This window comes from Panicum virgatum, chromosome 5N, assembly GCF_016808335.1.
Source record: "Panicum virgatum strain AP13 chromosome 5N, P.virgatum_v5, whole genome shotgun sequence".
Lineage (NCBI taxonomy): Eukaryota > Viridiplantae > Streptophyta > Magnoliopsida > Poales > Poaceae > Panicum > Panicum virgatum.
The window spans coordinates 25831586-25851421 of NC_053149.1; the positions used below are offsets into that span (position 1 = coordinate 25831586).

Below are 19836 nucleotides of genomic sequence, written 5' to 3' on the forward strand. Positions count from 1 at the left end.
ACACCTAAGACAATACAAACCACTACACAGGACGTAGGGTATTCCGCAACTCGCGGCCCGAACCTGTCTAAATCTTTGTGTTCCTTGCACTATCGAGTTCCAGAGCAGTCGATCCCTACCTACAAACCTTACTGCTAAGGGTATCCCTAAACAGGCTTGGCGGTAAACACCGACAAGCCCCGTTTGCCAAGCCTAGACAAGAACCTGTTCAAAGCTGCCATGCAGCCTGTAAGCTTCTGAACGTCCTTGATAGTACCTGGAGCATCCATGGCCATGATGGCATTGATCTTCTCTGGATTGGCCTCGATTCCTCGGTTGCTGACGATGAATCCAAGTAGTTTTTCAGAGGGTACGTCAAAGACGCACTTGGTTGGGTTGAGTCTAGCGAAATTTTCGGAGGCTGTTGAATGTCTCTTCCAGGTCAGAAATGAATTGATCCTGGGTCTTGGTTTTGACGACAACATCATCAACATAGGCTTCAACATTGCGATGTAGCTGGTCGGCAAAGCACAGCTGTATCGCACGCTGGTAGGTAGCACCAGCGTTCTTCAACCCGAAAGACATGGTCTTGTAGGCATAAGCCCCATAGGGGGTGATGAAGGCTGTCTTGATTTGGTCTTCTTCTTTCAAGGCAATTTGATGATACCCTGAGTAGTAATCGAGGAAGGATAACAGGACACATCCTGCTTTAGAGTCAATTACTTGATCAATACGTGGTAGCCCGAAAGGATCCTTTAGGCAATGCTTGTTTAGATCGGTGTAGTCGACGCACATCCTCCACTCGTTATTGTTCTTCTTTTGGACAAGTACAGGAACTCGGATTGTGGCAGCATGATCTATTGCTTCCTTGTCGCACTCGAAAGACTTGAGGAGGTCTCCACGCAAGGAAAGTACACCTGTATTGCCTGGCATCTTGAGGAGCAGGTACACATAATGTGGTACTGCCATGAACTTGGCTAACGCTGGTCTTCCTAGGATAGCGTGGTAGGAAGATTCGAAGTCGGCTACTTCGAACTTGATGTACTCCGTCCGGAAGTTCTGTTCTGTCCCGAAAGTGACCGGGAGAGTAACCGAGCCAATTGGTGTGGAAGAATTTCTGGGGACAATGCCGTAGAACGGAGCCTTGCTTGGAGTGAGTAGACTCATGTAGTTGAGGCCCATCTTTGCTAGTGTGCTTGCGAAGATCAAGTTGAGCCCACTTCTGCCGTCAATGAGTACTCGAGTGAGTTTGGAACCTTGGACAACTGGGTCGAGTACTAGTGGGAACTTTTCGAGTTCAGAGAAGCTGGTCCATTGATCTTCCCTGGAGAAGGTAATGGGGACCTTGCTGTATTTCAGTGGCCTCTGAATTGCTGGCTCGACTAAAAGGATCTCTCTGAGTAGGAGCTTCTGGGCTCGCTTGGAGAAGCTGGGATCTCCTCCAAATATGACGTTGACGACATTTTGTTGCTGTTGGAAACCATCAGGGTCTTTTTTGTCGTCTTCGTCATCTTTGTTCTGCTTTTTCTTAGGAGCGTCTGTAGGTGCCGACTAGAAGGATTTGCGCAGGATCGTGCACTCCCACATCGAGTGGTTGCTCTTGGGGTGGATTGGACACCTTTTATTGTGAAGAATCTTGTCGAACTGATCCTATGGTTTGTCGCCCTTCTTACCATGCGGGGTGCGATCCATGGTGCCGACAGTGTCGTCAGGCTTGCACTTACGTGCAGGATCCCGCTGGTTACTGGGCCCTCCACGGTCGTTGTGGCGCTTCACATTGTTGTCGTTGTTACGGCGTGGGAAACGACTGCGTTCTTGCTCTTCTTCGTCCGCCCAGCGCTGCATCATGTCTCGTAGCTCCACTACAATTTTGGGGCGAGTACGCCCGAAGCCACGGTACAGAGACTGGACGGTGATGCCCCTCTGGAAGTAGTCGATGACGTCATCGTCGGCGACGTTGGGGATGGCGGCTCTTGTGTCGAAGAAGTGCTTGACGTAGGATCTGATCGACTCGCCTTGCTCCTGCTTGCACATGGATAGGGCGTGTCGAGTAGCTACTCGATGTAGCGACCCTTGGAAGTTGTCGATGAAGGCCTTCTTGAGGTCATCCCACGAGTGCATGGACTCGCGTGCCAAGCTTTCGAGCCACGTGAGGGGTGCGGGCTCCAGGGCCATTGGGAAGTAGAGGACCTTGGTGTTGGTGTCTCCCCTTGCAACACTAACAGCGGTCGAGTATAAACATAACCATTGAGCAAGGTCTTGCTTACCATCGTACTTTTGGATGTTCGTAGGCTTGAAATCCTTCGGGTACTCGATGTTGTCGAAGACTCTGCTGAGCGCTTGGAAGCGACCGAAGTTGTCTGCAAGCTGCGATCTACGTCTTGCATTGATGATGTCCCGTGCGTCCATTATGGAATCAGCTACATCTTCCCTGTTGTGCCCGTGGTTGTTGTTGTTGCGATTTGGCTGAGGCCCAGGGGCTTGGTTTGCCGGTGGTTGGCCACCCCTGGATCGGTGGATGCTTGCGACTTCCTGATCCTACTGGTTTCTTTGATTTTGCTGCTCCAGCTGTTGTTGACGATGATGGCCTCTAGGAGTACAACTTGATTGAGGTATGACTATTGCGGTGGCCCTTGACCGGGTGCCATGAAGCGAGGACAACGGGTTTTGTCTCTCGAGTTGTTCAACAACGTTCTTGGCAAGGTGTATGACACATTCCATCTCCGTGTTTTGAGGCATACACATGAGCCACAGGGTTTCTTCTATCATTGCGGCGATTGGGGTTCTGAAAACTGGGTCCGCGACGTTGTTGAATTCGTTGTTGAGATTACGGGGGGGAAGGCGAGCTCGTTCGGCGGCTTGAACCCTACATTCTCCTTTACGTTGATTTCTTACCCTGCGAGCTGTGCGAGTAGCTTCATCCTCATCTTGTGGGGCATCTTGGGTCAGATTGTCTTCTGAAATCTGATCCAAGGCTTCATTGGGATCGTGCTGACTGAGAGCACCTTCGGGTTGTTGGATGATCACTGGAACCAAGCGTTCGGGAGAGAAGCTTTCCAGGTCTGATTCATAATCAGCTAGGACAGTTCCTCTGGACCTAGTTTCCCTCTCGGTTATGAGGGGAGTACCATGTTGAAACAGGAGATCATCAATGCTGGCAACTTCCCGAAGGTTGTCGAGTAGTTCTGTGAGAGTATGACTTTGGCAGGACTTGAGTTGGATTTGTGCCAATGCATTGGTGATGAAATCCAGGTTGTCATGGGATGACTTGACTGGATCTGGGTATACGTCGAAAACAGGTGCCTCCCGGCTAGCGGTGACTGAGTGGCTCTCGACACAGAGAGGATGATCCAAGCAATTTTCATAGACGGATCTAATCATCTATTTGTAAGTAGATGATGAATTGCGCAACCCGAAGAAGGGTTGAGCAAGAGGAGTCCCAACCCGAGTAGAATTCCGTTTGAGATTGATCTGAGCCCGAGTGGAACTCGAGTTGTCTTCGAGTTTCGCCTCGATCTCCTTGGTGAGGTCGAGAAGCAACATGATGCCGTGATCGTCAGATCCGGCGACTCTGTTGGAGTCTTCTGACGTAGTGTTCTTCAGTGTGGGTGAGTTGGTTAGGTGGCTGTCAAAGCTGCCCGAACCATTGGCGACGCAGACCCACGAGCCGAAGACGAAGGTGGCGCCTTGAGGAGGTGCCATGGTGCTGAAAGCGAAAGTGGCCATCGAAGTCACCGATGATCTCGCTGAGTCCCCTACCTGGCGCGCCAGCTGTCGGTGTTTACCGCCAAGCCTGCTCAGGGATATCCTTAGCAGTAAGGTTTGTAGGTAGGGATTGACTGCTCTAGAACTCGATGGTGCAAGGAACACAAAGATTTAGACAGGTTCGGGCCGCGAGTTACGTAATACCCTACGTCATGTGTGGTGGTTTGTATTGCCTTAGGTGTTGATGTGTTTCGAGGGGGTCCCTGCCTGCCCTTATATATCCGGGGGACAGGGTTACATGGAAAGTCCTAGCTGAGTACAGTTGGAGTCCTACTACAACACAATCGGGTAGTTTCCTTTGTACTGCAGCTAGTTCTACGCCTATTCGGGTAGTTACAAGAGAGATAAGGTACATTCATGAGCTATTCCTTACTCTAGAACATTCTATGCCTATAAGTAGTTCCGCTGCCCCCGGGTCTGACAACGGCATCCTCGCCGGAATCGTGGTTGGTGGCGATGTTGATCAACTCCTCGGTGGTCCGCGGGCTCTTACGCTCAAGCTTGTGGACCCAGGTCTTACAGGTGGTTCCCGAGATGAATGCGCCTATGATCTCGCCGTCCACTATGTTGGGGACGGTGTTGCACTCCTTGGAGAAGCACCGAATGTAGTCCCCGAGGGACTATCCTGCCTTTTGTTGGCAGCTCTTGAGGTCCCATGGGTTCCCACGGCGCTCGTACGTGCCCAGAAAGTTCCCCACGAAGATTTCACACAGGTCGGCCCAACAGTGAATTTGGTTTGCCGGGAGATGCTCGAGCCAGGTCCGAGCTGAATCTGTGAGGTAGAAGGGAAGGTTACGAATGATGAAGTCGTCCCCATCCGCCCCACCAGCTCGGCATGCCAGGCGGTAGTCGTTGTTGACGCTCACTAATGACCATTTCTAGGCATCAACTTGATTAGAAAATCATGAGAGTTTGCATTTCTTACACGCATCCTTATCCAATAAAGTCCCTAAACCACACTTTACCTTTTAGAATATGCAAGTTGTGTTTTCAAGATAATATGCAGGTTATAAGCACAATTTGGCCCGACATAAAATCACAGAAATTATCAGAGCACCGATTCAAGCTCAGATAGACCAAAAGTGATGCAAGAACCCAATTTAAACAAGTCAAGATAGGCCAACCCCAACGTGGATCAGATAAGGTGGCCCAAGACAGCCTGCCAGAAGAAGTTGGGGGCAGTTGGTGGCCCGGGCAGGCCGACCGACCTACATGGTCGGCCAACCTGGCCCGTGGGCCCCACCACCTCAACCAGGGCACGTGGCATGTCCCCATTGGTCCCCTGCGTCGGTTGTGAAGGCTTCACCCCATGGCTCCCTGCTATAAATACAAGGGGGTGTTGAGAATAGGACACACACACACACCACACACCTCTCATCTCCTCTCTTGCATTCCTTGCATAGTCTTTAGGCTTAGTGGAGTTTAGGAGAAGTCTAGGAGTCATCGAGTCGCCGGAGTTGCTCAAGAGTCTGGTATGGGTTCATCTCTATCTCTCTTGTAATATTCGGTCGTTTGTAATAGAATTAGACTATGGTTACCGATATCTACTTGAAGTATATTCTGAGTTATCAAGTATATGCTTCTTGTCATGATTGCGTTATTATTCAATTCTTGCATTGCATGATCGCCCTGTGCTGGAGATGGTTAGTCTTTTGTTCTTAGAACTCTATCAACTGCTCCAGTATTCGTATGATTGCTCTAGTGTGATGTCTGTCCATCCGAAGGGTGGGGGCTCCGCGCGGGACACTAGAGTATCCCTTACTACTGTAGACATGGTGTCTAGATTAGCTAAGAGTTGCTGGATGTCAACTATACCCACGGATTGTAGAGGTAGTTGGCAGGTGGTGACAGCCATGTTCGAGCCTTTTAGTAATCCTCCACGTTCGGTATGGGGGGTAAGAGGTACATAAAGTCGCCGGGGTGTACGGGCTCCTCCCGTTACTTCGATAGCGACCTCCCTGTTGTGTAGTTTAATCTCCGACGAGCTAACCAATGAGAAAGTGTAGATATAGCTAGCCTAGCACAGCTGACTCGAGCTCTGACTTCTACCTTGCTCCTGGCCTAAAGCATCTTTTATCTTTTATTTATCCAAGAGGGTAGTTTGTGTGTGTCACACTACCTCCTAACATGTTATTATCTTACCCCTGTTTATGCATGAGAATATCCAATCTAGATAGAGTTCACCAACTAATCTATATATCTTCTCACTCATCGCCTTCCCTGCGGAAATATAAATGACACCCCGGTATACTCCCGGGTAAAATGCTACAGCGGTATTCTGTGCGCTTGCGGATTTATTCGTGGTTCATGAAATACTGCCACCCCAAATTGGCGTCTGCGGGCGTCATCGCTGGTGACGTTGGTAGGCACCAACAAGCATTTTTGGCACCGTTGCCAGGGAAGGCACAGAGTGAAATATATAGACAAAGTTGTGAACAAAATCGAAATTGGTATTCGCTTGCTAAACAGGCTAACTTGGCTTTGTTTTCTTGTCTTTGTTGATATGAAAACAGGGTAGTGTATGACCGGTTTCGACTTGCCACAAAACTTTCATTCCGATCCATAGTCACTTTTGAGGAGGACGCGAGCTCGTCTTATATCACCTCGGAGATCACTCTTGGCAGTTGATCCAGTCATCGCATCGTCGTCAACTCCTAGAGTTATGGCCCAGAAGACACTACGTGATTACTCTGCTCCGTCTGCTAACCAGGTCCCGACCGGACCCGAGGTTAACACCGGAGGAGAAAATTTCAAGATCAAGACGGGTCTCATTATGATGGTGCAGGCCAACCCATTCTGTGGCAAGGCCAATGAGGATGCCAGCGCTCATCTCCAGCAGTTCCTGGAGCTCTGCAGTACTTTTGTTATCAAGGGTGTATCGCAAGATACAATCCGGCTCCGTCTGTTTCCGTTCTCTCTCTTGGGGAGAGCGAAGCAATGGTTCTATGCTAACAAGGCTGTTGTGGATACTTGGGACAAATGTGCCAAGGCGTTCCTCTTGAAGTTCTTCCCGATGGGCAAAACCAATGCTCTTCGTGGTCGGATTTCGAACTTCTAGTAGGCATCAAATGAGTCAATTCCGGAAGCTTGGGAGAGGCTTCAAGAGTACATTTTGGAGTGTCTGCACCATGGAATGGATAATTGGCTCATTCTACAGAACTTCTACAACGGGTTGACACAGTCATCCCGTGATCATGTGGATGCCGCTGCGGGTGGAGCTTTCTTCTCGCTGACCATTGAAAGAGCTACATCATTGATCGAGAAGATAGTTTCCAACCAAGGTTGGAGCGATGATCGCCTCCAACCGCGCCAGTGAGGTATGCACTCCGTCAAGGAGGCCGACATGCTCGCTATGAAGATTGATCTCCTCCTCAAGAAATTTGAGGATTATTCCCAAGATAAGGCTCAAATGCAAACACTTCAAGCCTTGGAAACTCGCATGACGTGAGAGGTCTGCGGGAATGTTGGGCATTCGGGTGACAATTGCCCAGAAACCCAAGAATAAGCTCTATTTCTCAATGGCAGCAATGGGTTTCGTCCACAAGGAGGTCAGGGGTGGAATCAATCACGCCCATATTACCAAGGAGGTAATGGGAATTCGAATTCTTTTGGTCCTAACCAGCCTACCTTGAGAGATCTTGTTTACGGCCAAACGATGATCAAGGAGTCCCTTCAGAAGAAGTTGGCCGCTATAGACAAATCTATGGAGACCATCCATGCCAAGACGGACGGATTCTCCACTGCCATCAAGAATCAGTTGAGTTTCAACAAGATGATTGAGACTCAACTAGCTCAAGTGGCTGCTACCACGCCCCCTGCTTTGGAGAACGTTAAGGCGATAACCACACGAGGAGGTAAAACTACTCAAGACCCGCCTTATCCTAACCATGTTAACAGGAAGAAAGCAAGCCTGGTGGCAAAAGAACCACCTCGGGAGGAGGAACCCAAGAAGGTTCATGAAGGGAAGACAGCTCTGCATGAATTTTATGATATCCAAGTAATGCCATTCCCTATAAGGGCAAAGAAGCCAAGTACAGATGAGCAGTTCAGCCGCTTTGTTGAGATAATACAACAAGTGAACATCAATGTGCCCTTGATGGATGCGATGAAGGTTCCGACCTATGCTCGTTATATCAAGGACATAATCAACAACAAGCGACCACTGCCAACTACCGAAGTAATTAAGCTCACTGAGGCATGCAGTGTAGCTATACTTCAACAATTGCCCGAGAAGAAGAAGGATCCAGGATTCCCAACTATCAGATGTTCGATAGGGGCACAGAACTTCGACAAAGCCTTATGTGATTTGGGAGCCAGTGTTAGTGTGATGCCGAAGGCGGTCTTCGACCAACTCAACTACACAAAGTTGACACCAACACCCATGCAGTTGCAATTGGCTGACTCGTCAGTACGGCACCCAGAAGGAATCGCTGAGGATGTCCCAGTGAGAGTACAGGACTGTTTTGTCCCAGTCGATTTTGTGGTACTTGATATGGATAATCAGAAGGAGACTACTCTCATTCTAGGACGGCCGTTCCTCAATACAGCAGATGCACATATTGATGTTGGGGCCGGAGAAATCCGACTCCATATCAATGGTAAAGAGGAGAAATTTGACTTCCGACCCAAGAGAGAGCAATGCTTGATGATCCGGGTCAAATTTGGGCCAAATCCTCAGAAAATCAAAGAAGTCGAAGTCACACCCTCTCAGAAAGATAGTCTTATACCTTTTATGAAGACACTTATGAAAGAAGATCCAGCAAACTCAAAAAGGTCTAAGAAGAAGGGTAAATCAAAGGTTACTACATCCGAGGATCCTGTTGCTGCGCCGCCTACGCCATCAAAGAAGACCAAGAAGAAATGGCGCAAGAAGAACAAGGCATCATCGACCGCTACTACTTCTTCAGGTACGGACGAAACGACCTCAACCTGATCAGGTATGGAGAAAGGTCCTGCTTTTCGGACCCTAAACCAAGAGCTAGCTTGGGGGAGGTTCCCTTCCCTAAGTCAACTGTATCCTTTATTTGCTTTCAATAAAATTTGATAAAAACTTTCAAAAACAAAATAAAAAATTACTGCTTTATTTCCCTTTTCCATGATGCACGGTAAGAATGTTTTAACTCCCTTTTGATAAGTTGAAAGGATGAGTTTTGCTTTGCTCTATCATGTCTGTTGTGCCTAGTTTGAAAATAAGAGTTCTCTTGAGTTTATATTCATTGGTTATACAAATATTTTGCCAATAAACCTGAAAGTTCTGTGTGTTGCATATGCTTGATCCGAGTCTAAGTTGTTGTGAGTTCAGATATGGTAAATAAGGTTATGCAAGCTTGTTCTAGTAATGCTTGAAGTCTGGAGTTGTTTTCGAAAAAAAATTAATTAAAAGGCAAGTTCCCCAGCGATATGCAATGTCCCACCAGAGCCATATGTCATATTCTATGAAAAAACCCTTATACATATGCTGCTTGATGTTCTGTTGAGTTTTGTCAAATTGGGTGACCCTAGTGAGATACTCTTCATGCTTTCTCGATCATAAGCACGTACACGTCCCATCCATTTGTTATATCCCTATACTGGGAATTAGCACCACCATCCATTCCACATCAATAAATGCTCCATGTCTCGGTGATCTCTCTCGTAGAACATCCCTGAAATAAAATAAAGTTAGATTATGGTTGCCCCAAAAAGAAGAGAAAAGATGGCATGCCAAAGAAGCATGACCCAAAAAAAAGGGAGAGAAAAAAGGGTGCAACCATGTCTCAAAAAAGAGAGAGAGAGAGAGAGACAGGGATGATTCGAGAGAGAAAAGCCATTACCTCAAGGAGTAAGCCATATTCATCCATCCATCCACTCATACACTTGCACCTTTTGATCGAGATTGATGACTTGTTTCTCCATGGATCCTCTCTTTGACTTTACAATAAATAGAATACAAGTGTGCCTTGTTCTTATCCTACCTTGAGCTCCACAAAGGCTTGTAGTAGTAGGGAAGATCAAAGGCAAACACTGCCCTGGTAAGGAAATACAAGATGAGTGCCTCGAGAGAGTAATCCTGGGAGCTTTGCCATGTTTTCAAAAATCTTTCAAAAAAGTGTCTCCAGATGGATTGCGGGTCTATGAATAAGTAAGTACTACTTTATGCACCGTTCTAACTCTCAACAGCCCAAGACAAGGAGACAGCTAAAAAGCCCCATGAGGGAGTAAGGTAATTGAGCAAAGGTATGCTAACCAACCTATTTAAGCTTATAAATGAATCTCTTTGCTTCAGACTATGACATGATAGGTAAGGTACGAGTCAAAGTGATTTTCTGATCAACAACCTAATTTGTCCTACTTTGCTCGGGACGAGCAAAGGACAGCTTGGGGGGTCTTGTTGATGCTCACTAACAACCATTTCCAGGCATCAACTTGATCAGAAAATCATGAGAGTTTGTATTTCTTACATGCATCCTTATCCAATAAAGTCCCTAAACCACACTTTACCTTTTAGAATATGCAAGTTGTGTTTTCAAGCTAATATGCAGGTTAAAGCACACTTTGGCCCGACATAAAATCACAGAAATTATCAGAGCACCGATTCAGGCTTAGATGGACCAAAAGTGATGCAAGAACCTAATTCAAACAAGTCAAGACAGGCCAACCCCAACATGGATCAGATAAGGTGGCCCAAGACAGCCTGCCAGAAGAAGTTGGGGGTGGTTGGTGGCCCGGGCAGGCCGACCGACCTACCTGGTCGGCCGACCTGGCCCGTGGGCCCCACCGCCTCAACCAGGGCACGTGGCATCACCCCATTGGTCCCCTGCATCGGTTGTGAAGGCTTCACCCCGTGGCTCCCTGCTATAAATACAAGGGGGTGTTGAGAATAGGACACACACACACACCACACACCTCTCATCTCCTCTCTTGCATTCCTTGCATAGTCTTTAGGCTTAGTGGAGTTTAGGAGAAGTCTAGGAGTCATCGAGTCGCCGGAGTTGCTCGAGAGTCTGGTATGGGTTCATCTCTAGCTCTCTCTTGTAATATTCGGTCGTTTGTAATAGAATTAGACTATGGTTACCGATATCTACTTGAAGTATATTCTGAGTTGTCAAGTATATGCTTCTTGTCATGGTTGCGTTATTATTCAATGCTTGCATTGCATGATCGCCCTGTGCTGGAGATGGTTAGTCTTTTGTTCTTAGAACTCTATCAACTGCTCTAGTATTCATATGATTGCTCTAGTGTGATGTCTGTCCATCCGAAGGGTGGGGGCTCCGCACGGGACACTAGAGTATCCCTTACTAGTGTAGATATGGTGTCTAGATTAGCTAAGAGTTGCTGGATGTCAACTATACCCACAGTTTGTAGAGGTAGCCGGCAGGTGGTGACAACCTTGTTCGAGCCTTTTAGTAATACTCCATGTTCGGTATGGGGGGTAGGAGGTACATGAAGTTGCCGGGGTGTACGGGCTCCTCCTGTTGCTTCGATAGCGATCTCCCTATTGTGTAGTTTAATCTCTGACGAGCTAACCAATGAGAAAGTGTAGATATAGCTAGCCAAGCACAGCTGACTCAAGCTCTGACTTCTACCTTGCTCTCGGCCTAAAGCATCTTTTATCTTTCTTTTATCTTTTATTTATCCAAGAGGGTAGTTTGTGTGTGTGTCACACTACCTCCTTCCATGTTATTATTTAACCCTTGTTTATGCATGAGAATATCCAATCTAGATAGAGTTCACCAACTAATCTATATATCTTCTCACTCATCGCCTTCCCTGCGGAAATATAAATGACACCCCGGTATACTCCCGGGTAAAATGTTATAGCGGTATTCCGTGCGCTTGCGGATTTATTCGTGGTTCATGAAATACTGCCACCCCAAATTGGCGTCTGCGAGCGTCATCGTTGGTGACGTTGGTAGGCGCCAACAGTCGTCAAGCCAGAGGCCGAGGTTCGTCTCCCCAGTGTACTTGGCGATGTTGGTGGGCGGGCGGTACCGTGACAGCACACGCGCGCTGTTGATGTCGACGCTGAAGATCCTGGGACCCGGGGGTTCAGGGCTCATGCTGCGGTCCTTGGTGCTGTCGTAGAGATTGCCTCAGTGCGGCCGGTAATTGCAGTTGACCGACACCGTCCCCTCGTCACCCCTATCACATTTACGTCGACGGGAGTTCATGACATGGCGCGCGTCGTAATTCGCGCCCACCCATTGGCGGACAGGCACGACTGGTCGCTCCCCGCCGTTACGAGGAGGCACAGGTTGCTGTCCTTCGGGATGTGTTGACATTTTTTAGCGCAATCACTAGGAATGGTTAATACATAGCAACATGGCCAGAAATGCCTGTTGACAGTCCTTAGTGCAATCACTAGAAATGAGGGCGCCGAACCCATCCTAGCAACTGCACCCAAGGGGTGCCACTCTCGTGGTATAATCAATATGATTACAGATAGATCCGCAAGCTCATGGATATACCGTTGTAGCATTTCACCCGGAGAGTAAGGGTATCGTCATTTATTTATGTCACAAAGGACGGCAGCGGCAAAGGTATTGTACTCAACATTAACCATGACATTGTGCCTCAAGTAATAGGCAATACTCTAATAGGGGTAAGTACAAATAAAGAATAAGCAAGGGTAATATGATACAGCACACATGCACACTCCAAGAGGAAGGAAATAAGGAGAGAAACTATAAAACAAGGAACTACTCTATCCTACGTCAAGTCAGCTGGAGCTTAGGCTAGGTTAGGTGTCCTAGTGCTTCTATCCAAAGCTGGGGTCATGTTAGATCATGGTTAGGACTGCAGGTGCCAGGAAAATGGGATAGCGGGGTGAAGGTCCCGCACTGGAGAACGACCAATTCCGTTACCTCTTTGCATGAACTCCTACACCAAACCCGAACATCGGGGAGTACGCTAAACACAACACCGCTGTTACGCCGGATGGACAGGGCTGTCACCACCTGCCGTCTACCCCAGTCACACCGTGGAGCACAGTCATATCCGAAGGATCCCGCATACCCGGGCACCACGCTCGTGTATGAAGTCACTACTCTAGTGCCCCCAGGTCTCCCACCCTTCGGATGGACAAGTAAAACACTAGAGCAAGCCCGAAAGCACAACGAACCTCTATCCGTACTTGGATCATCTGGCCTAACCAAGACCGTAGCATAACTTATGAACGATCTAACATTGGATTGATAAACTATCAAGATAGTAAAGCAACCATGGCAGAACTCTATAGTATGAATAGAAGTCTGACAAATTGGATACAAAGCCATACCAGGAGCCGAGGATTTCTCAACGACCCCGAGGATGACTTGCTCGCTAAAGAGAACTAGATTAGCTCCACTACCTAGCTAAGAGAGCAAGAGAGAGGAGAGCCTTCTTGGAGAGAATGAAATGAAGTTTGTGTGTGTATTGAGAGGGGGGGAGAGAGGGGCCCTATTTATACTACTTGAAGGTCGGTTTCCCGCCAACGCATATATGGAAGGTGATCAGGTGCCTTGGCCGTGACTCCTCCTCGAGATGCACCTGGACGTGTTGCAGGCCAAGTTCGGCCGACCCTAGGGGTCGGCCAACCCCACCTGTCAGCAGTTCGTGCTGATCCTTTGCTGGGTGGTTGATTCGTTGGATCTTATCCTTGTCCTCTAGTGTATCTTGCATGGAGGCCCTGTTTCCTCTGACATGTGGGCACTCTTTGTAAGGGTGTGATGCCGGATGCGATATTCTGCGTAGTTATGTGGCGACTGCTGCATGTTTTCGTCTTATTCCGCTCTTGCTCATCTGAAATGTACAAAACTCAAAAACAACTGTGGAGCGAGGTTAGTGATACAAATATGTGAGTAAGGCATGTAGTTTTCCTTTATTATTGAGTATAGTTGACGGGTGAAAATGGCACTTAAGCACCGTCAACAACTCCCCCAAGCTAGCCCTTTGCTCGTCTCGAGCAAAGTTTTAGACTTAGGTTGTTGATCAGGAGTTGCTGCAATATCGCATTCCTAACTTATGCCCAAGGCACAACCAAGTGTTCTTACCTTTATTCTGAATAAGTTGGCCTTGTTCGTACCTTTTACCTTACTCCTGTGGGGCTTATAGAATCATCCTCATCTTTGGCGGTTGAGGGTCAGAACGGCTTGTAGAGTACCACTTACCACTCCTTTGTTCAATCGTCAATCCGGAGGTTTTTATAAAGTTTTTGAAAAGAAATATTGTATTTCCTCGGGTGATCTCTCGGATCACTCAAATGTGTTTCATTCCTCACTAAGGCCTTTTTATGTGCCTTTGTTTTTCCATCCTACTTCTAATGGCTCTTTTTGGTGGATCTGTAGGTATGGAGGATATAATGGCAAACTTGCTTCTCATATTTCGCTAAGTCAAAGACCGGATCCAAAGGAGAAAAAAGTCATAAGCCTTGATCAAGATGTGCAAGTGTGTGGATATTTTTTTGTGGATGGTGGATGAAACTCCTTTATATGATTTCTCTCTCCGTTGTAATATTTTTGGTATGGGCTATATTTTCTATTTCTCCTTTTTTTGACACACCTTGTGGGTGTGCGGCACACCTTCTTTGGGTATGCATCTTTTCTCTTTTTCTTTTTTTTGACATGCCTTGTGGGCATGTGGCATACCTTCTTTGGGTATGCATCTTTTATTTCTTTTTGTATAGCCCATACATCATGATGATAACTTTGGAGAGAGATAAACATGGTACAACATGGAGTTTTATTTGTGGATGAATGGGGGATGTACTTGCTATCTTCCAGGTGTAGAAGTATAGCATGTGAGTGGACGTGTACGTGATCTTGATCATGGGCGTATGAAGTGATTCTCACAAAGGGTCACAACAATTTGACAAAGCTCAATGAGAAGACAAGTTGCATATGTAGAAAAGGCTTTTCAAACTTGTAACTCGTATGGCTCTGGATAGGAATTGCATATCACCGAGGAACTTTATTCTATTTTTTGTATTTTTGAAAAGAAATACTCCGGATATCAAGCATCACGTAGGAGAAGATCATAGCAACTCTTTTCAGCCATATCATAACCCACAACAACCTAGATTCGAATTCTGCTTTTCGCTACCCACAAGTTTCAAGCTTAAGGTTTGAACATCTAGCCACCAAACTTAGAACTTAGGGAGAGCACAAGGTTGTAACTAGGCATATGAAAGGAACTAACATAGCAACTATTCATCATCTCAACAAGGAAAAATTACACATGCTTACTACACATACTGGAAAGCAAGTAAATACTTTTTTGGGTATTTAAAGGTTTTACCAATTTTTATCTGATTTTAGTTATGCAAATTTTTATGGATTTTTAGAATTTTGCAAATTTTTGTCTGGTTTCATGCAAGGTTTTGGAAAGTGGTAAAGGTATAGTTTGATACAAGGTACCTCTCATGGGGGGTCCTCCCCCAAGCTAGCTTCAGGCTCACTGCTGCTGGTTGGGATTAAACCCAGCCCAACGGTAGTAGGCCCTCCACTCCTCCTGGGATTGCTGCTGTTGCTGCTCCAGATTGAGGATCCTCTCGCCTGTGTATCGCTGCCAGTTCTGTGTTGACTCGATGTGCTGGCCCAACGACTCATCGATGTTGGTGGTGCGCACATTTAGCTCACCCATCTGCCGAATCAGAGTGGCGAAACCTCTGGATGATGCTGTACGTCGCAGGGGACCACTGGAGCTGGAACTGGTGGACCGGTGACCTGAGGCCTGTCGTGGCCACTCGGTGGAGCTAGCACTCTGCCATGACGAACCTCCAGCCTCATATTGCTATAGTTGAGGCTGAGGTTGCTGCTGCATGAACTCCTCCCTTCTGGCCCTGCTTCTTGTAACCCTGCCAGGAAGACCAGAAACACTATGCCGGCAGCTCTCCTCTTGTGGAAGAAGAGGGATGGTTAGCGAACGGCAGTTATACAAATGATACCCCGCGTTTGGCAACGAGATTTCATTTGCATATCCAAGCGAAAAGAAAATCAAGGAGTCATCCGGGCCTTTCTTGAGCGTGTGGCCTTGAACCAAGTACGCCTCATCGATCATAACACGGGCCTCCTCAATGAAAGTAACGGGGTTCCCGTCTAAGATTCCCATGTTTGATGTGATGCGGGTAACCAAAGAAGTGCATTCAATAGGACCCATCATCCGAAAATTTGTGAGCCATTGCTTAACCATTGCTTGTGCGGGGGAGATTCGGATCTTGTTGACCATGGCATATAATATCATCAACTCATCGTTGCGCACTGGTCGTGGATCATCTCTTGGAAAGAGAGTGATAGCCACCCACTTGTGCATCAAACGAAGAGTCAGATTTTGAATGTCATTGCACCGTGGTGCAAACTTGCCATGAACAACTTGACCTGAAATCAAACCCCAAAACTCATGTCGATCAAAACCGCGGCAAGCTTTTGCAAGGGAAACTGGCAAACGCGCGCTAAAACCAAGGAGGTGACTGAAATTTCTGCAATTAAAATAGCGTTCAACTCCAAAAAGTCGGAAAGAAACACCATCGTCCACCTCCCGAAGAGTGCAAAGAAACTGGATGGTGAGGAGACGAGAACCATTCTCCTCAACTGGCACAAAACCATCCCATCCAACCGCATGCCAAACACGAGCGAAGTCAATGTCCATACCTGTTTTTTCGAGAAGGTCTGGATCGAAGGCTCTGGTATGACCAAAGCTTCGATTCTTGATCATGGCGTAGGCTTGACGCTCGCGGTCGTCTTGCAAGTCGAGGTACGGTGCATCATCTTCATCTATTTCCATGTCCTCAGCTTGCGGTTCTTCAGCTTGCTCCTGTATTTGTTCCTCTTGTTCATCTTGCTCATAGTCCATCGTGGTCGGCGTTGGTGTAGGTTCGGGGGAATGACGGGAGCTCGACCCACCCCGTGAACGAGATGAGCTTGACCCTGTCATCTTCTTGATAGCTCCAGAAAGTTTCCGACCTACACCCTTCATGCTTGCAACACGAGCGAACAAGAACAAATGAGAACAACTCGGTTCGGGTTACGTTAATGAAATGAAAATGAAACTCTTACCCGAAAGTTGTTCCTCCAATTATGTGATCAATCTTGCAGCAAAGAATTGAGAGAGACAGTGTTCTTGCAATCAAACTTGAGCCAAAATCCAAAGGAAACCCGAGCAAGAATGTGTGAGAGGGAGTGAGAGTGGAGAGAGTGAACATGAGAGCTCATCACCCCTCTCTCGGCCTCTATTTGAAGGAAACTGGGCGAGTGCACCTAAGGAGGAGTCAGGTACAACGGTCAGGAAGCCGTTGGAGAAGGTGAGGCCTAGGAGCCGTTGGCCTTGGGTCGGCCGACCTGTGGTGTCGGCCGGCCCCAGGGTGGGCCCCCTTGTGCCCCCCTTTGGCCAGGTGATTCCTCAATGGTCATAAACTTTGAAAATATGGTGCACGGCCAAAAGTTTGCTCGAAAAGATGTCCAAATTATTTTTCCCAAAGGATTTTAAAACTCAGAAAATATTTTTGGTCTTTTTGTAAAAAGGGAAAAATGCTAGAAAAATTCCAGCATGCAGAAAACAATTTTGAAAATTTCAAACATGCAGTGGAGAAAAACAAATAAGGTGCAAAGAAAATGTTGAAAAGCGGAGAAAGTAAATATGAGATAAATACCAATTTACCTTTGGCAAGGGCGCATCGTTTAAAGTCCGACGTGCACGACTTTTCCCCATCGTTCTTACCATTCGTCGGCTCATCCTGGAGAACTAGACGAGGCCGAACTCTCGACCTTCCGCCACACCTTCTTTTCCTTCTTCTTTCTTTTAGGTGCGGAGGGTCGTTGTTCTGGCTGGGGTTCTGGTGCACCCCAGAGTGCTTGCCCTTCAGTGTCTTGTTGGATCATGCAGCGCTACTCTTCCTTCTTCTTGAACCTAAAAAACATATCCTCCCTTCCGACACGGAAATGGATTTCTCCCTTTCTGACATCAATCCTTGCCTTGGCAGACCTTAGAAAAGGTCGCCCAAGTACGAGGTCGACTCCGAGGTCGCCCTCCATATCCATTACCACAAAGTCGGCAAGGACGAAGGAGTCTCGTACTCGTACGAAAACGTGTTCGGCTATCCCTTCGGGATATCGAATGGTTGAATGTGCAAGCTGTACGAGCATAGTTGTTGGGGAAAGAGCAGGACATTCAAGTGCTTCATATATTACCTTGGGCATTATATTCACGCTTGCCCCCAGATCGCATAGGCATCGCTCGAAGTGTTTGATGTAGATCGAGCAGCTGATCATGGGGACCCCTGGATCCTCTTGCACCGCTACCACCATGCCATCCCAAATGTCGTTCCTTGGGGGAAAGTACATACCTGCATGGTTATTGTGTGGTGGCCTCCGGGACGAGTTACCCCGTTCGGTAGACACCATGCTGACATTTTCAATGGGAGACTTGGGTTGCCCCGGGATCTTCCCGCTCTCAACAGCAGGTAACGAAGCAGCAATTTGTGCAAGCTGGGTTTCGATCATTTTGTTGAAACATAATTGGTTTTTAAGAGTTGAAGACAAAGTTTCAAGCTTGACATTTAAACTTTCCAGGGATTTGTCATTGGCCAAGAGCTTTTTGTTTATATTTTCGTTGATTTTAACTTGGCCAAGAACAAGTTCTCTCAAGGGAGGTTGGTTTGAATTGAAATTCGAATTATAAGAAGGATTGTAGTTATTACCTCCCTGAAAAGGTGGACGTGGTTGGTTCCACCCCTGGCCTCCTTGTCGTGGACGGTACCCGTTGCTGTTGTTGAGGTAGGCGCAGTCTTCACGGGTTTCGGGGCAGTCGTTCCCCGAGTGTCCATCATTACCACAGACTTCGCACGTGAAGTGCGAACCCATGGCGTAAACGAGAGGATGGATCGGTTGTTTGCTCCCTTCCTCCATCTTCTTGATTAGGAGGTCCAGCTTTGCGGCAATCATATCCGTCTCTTTGACGGTATGCATGCCTTTGGTGCGGGGTTGGAGTCATTCATCGCTCCTCCTCTGATTGGAGACCATCTTCTCAACCAATGCTTTGGATTTGGCTATGGTCAGGTCGAGGAAGGCTCCTTCAGCAGCAGCATCAATATTGGCTCGAGATGTCATTGTGAGCCCGTTGTAGAAGCTTTGCAGGACGAGCCACTCGTCCATGCCGTGATGAGGACAGGCCAGGATGTATTCCTGCAGCCTCTCCCAAGCTTCTGGGATGGATTCCATCCCCGTCTGCTGGAAACTTGAAATTTTCCCGCGCAGGGTATTTGTTTTGCCCAGCGGGAAGAATTTTGCGAGGAATGCCTTGGAGCATTTGGCCCAGGTGTCGATGTCTTTTTCTTTATAAAACCACTATTTTTCCTTCCCCAGGAGGGAAAAGGGAAACAGACGAAGCTTGACGACGTCGGCGGTGACACCCCATATGACAATGGTGTCGCAGAGCTCTAGAAAGTTCTGCAAATGTGCATTTGCATCCTCGTTCGGCTTGCCACAGAATAGGCTAGACTGCACCATGTTGATGAGGCTTGACTTGAGCTCGAAGTTCACGTCCCCGACATTGATGTTGGGGCCAGTGGCCACATTGTCGGTGGAGGGGACGGAGAACTCGCGGAGAGTCTTTTCAGCCATAGCCTCAAGAACGAGTGGTGCTTCCGAAATGGGTTTCTGTGCCAGGAGGATAGCGAGAGGAGGAACGACACGAGGTCATGCCCTTCTCACGAGCCTCTCTGGATTGTCTGTGTAGTTTTCCGGCAGGGAGAAACCGGTCATACACTACCCATGTCTTCTTTCAAATCAAAAATAAAAGAAGACATAAAGTGACATTAGCCTGAAAGAGTAAAGATTATATCCTGAGTACAAGGTCTAAGTTAATATCAGCACAATATCTTTGTTCACATGCCGTCCCTGGCAATGGCGCCAGAAATGCTTGTTGACATTTCTTAGTGCAATCATTAGGAATGGTTAATCCTTAGCAACAGCGCCAGAAATGCCTGTTGGCAGTCCTTAGTGCAATCACTAGAAAAAAAAGCGCCGACCCCATCCTAGCAACTACACCCAAGGTCTACCAATCTCGTGGCATAATCAATACGATTACAGATGGATCCGCAAGCGCACGGATATACCATTGTAGCATTTCACCCGGAGAGTA

General features: G+C 47.4%; 1 non-coding gene across 1 annotated transcript; it reads left to right on the top strand.

Moving 5' to 3' along the window:
* The first annotated feature begins 18846 nt into the window (after positions 1-18846).
* On the top strand, positions 18847-18950 carry LOC120677128. Its single transcript, XR_005676191.1, has one exon. It is a non-coding gene; the product is annotated as a small nucleolar RNA R71 (small nucleolar RNA).
* Positions 18951-19836: the final 886 nt, after the last annotated feature.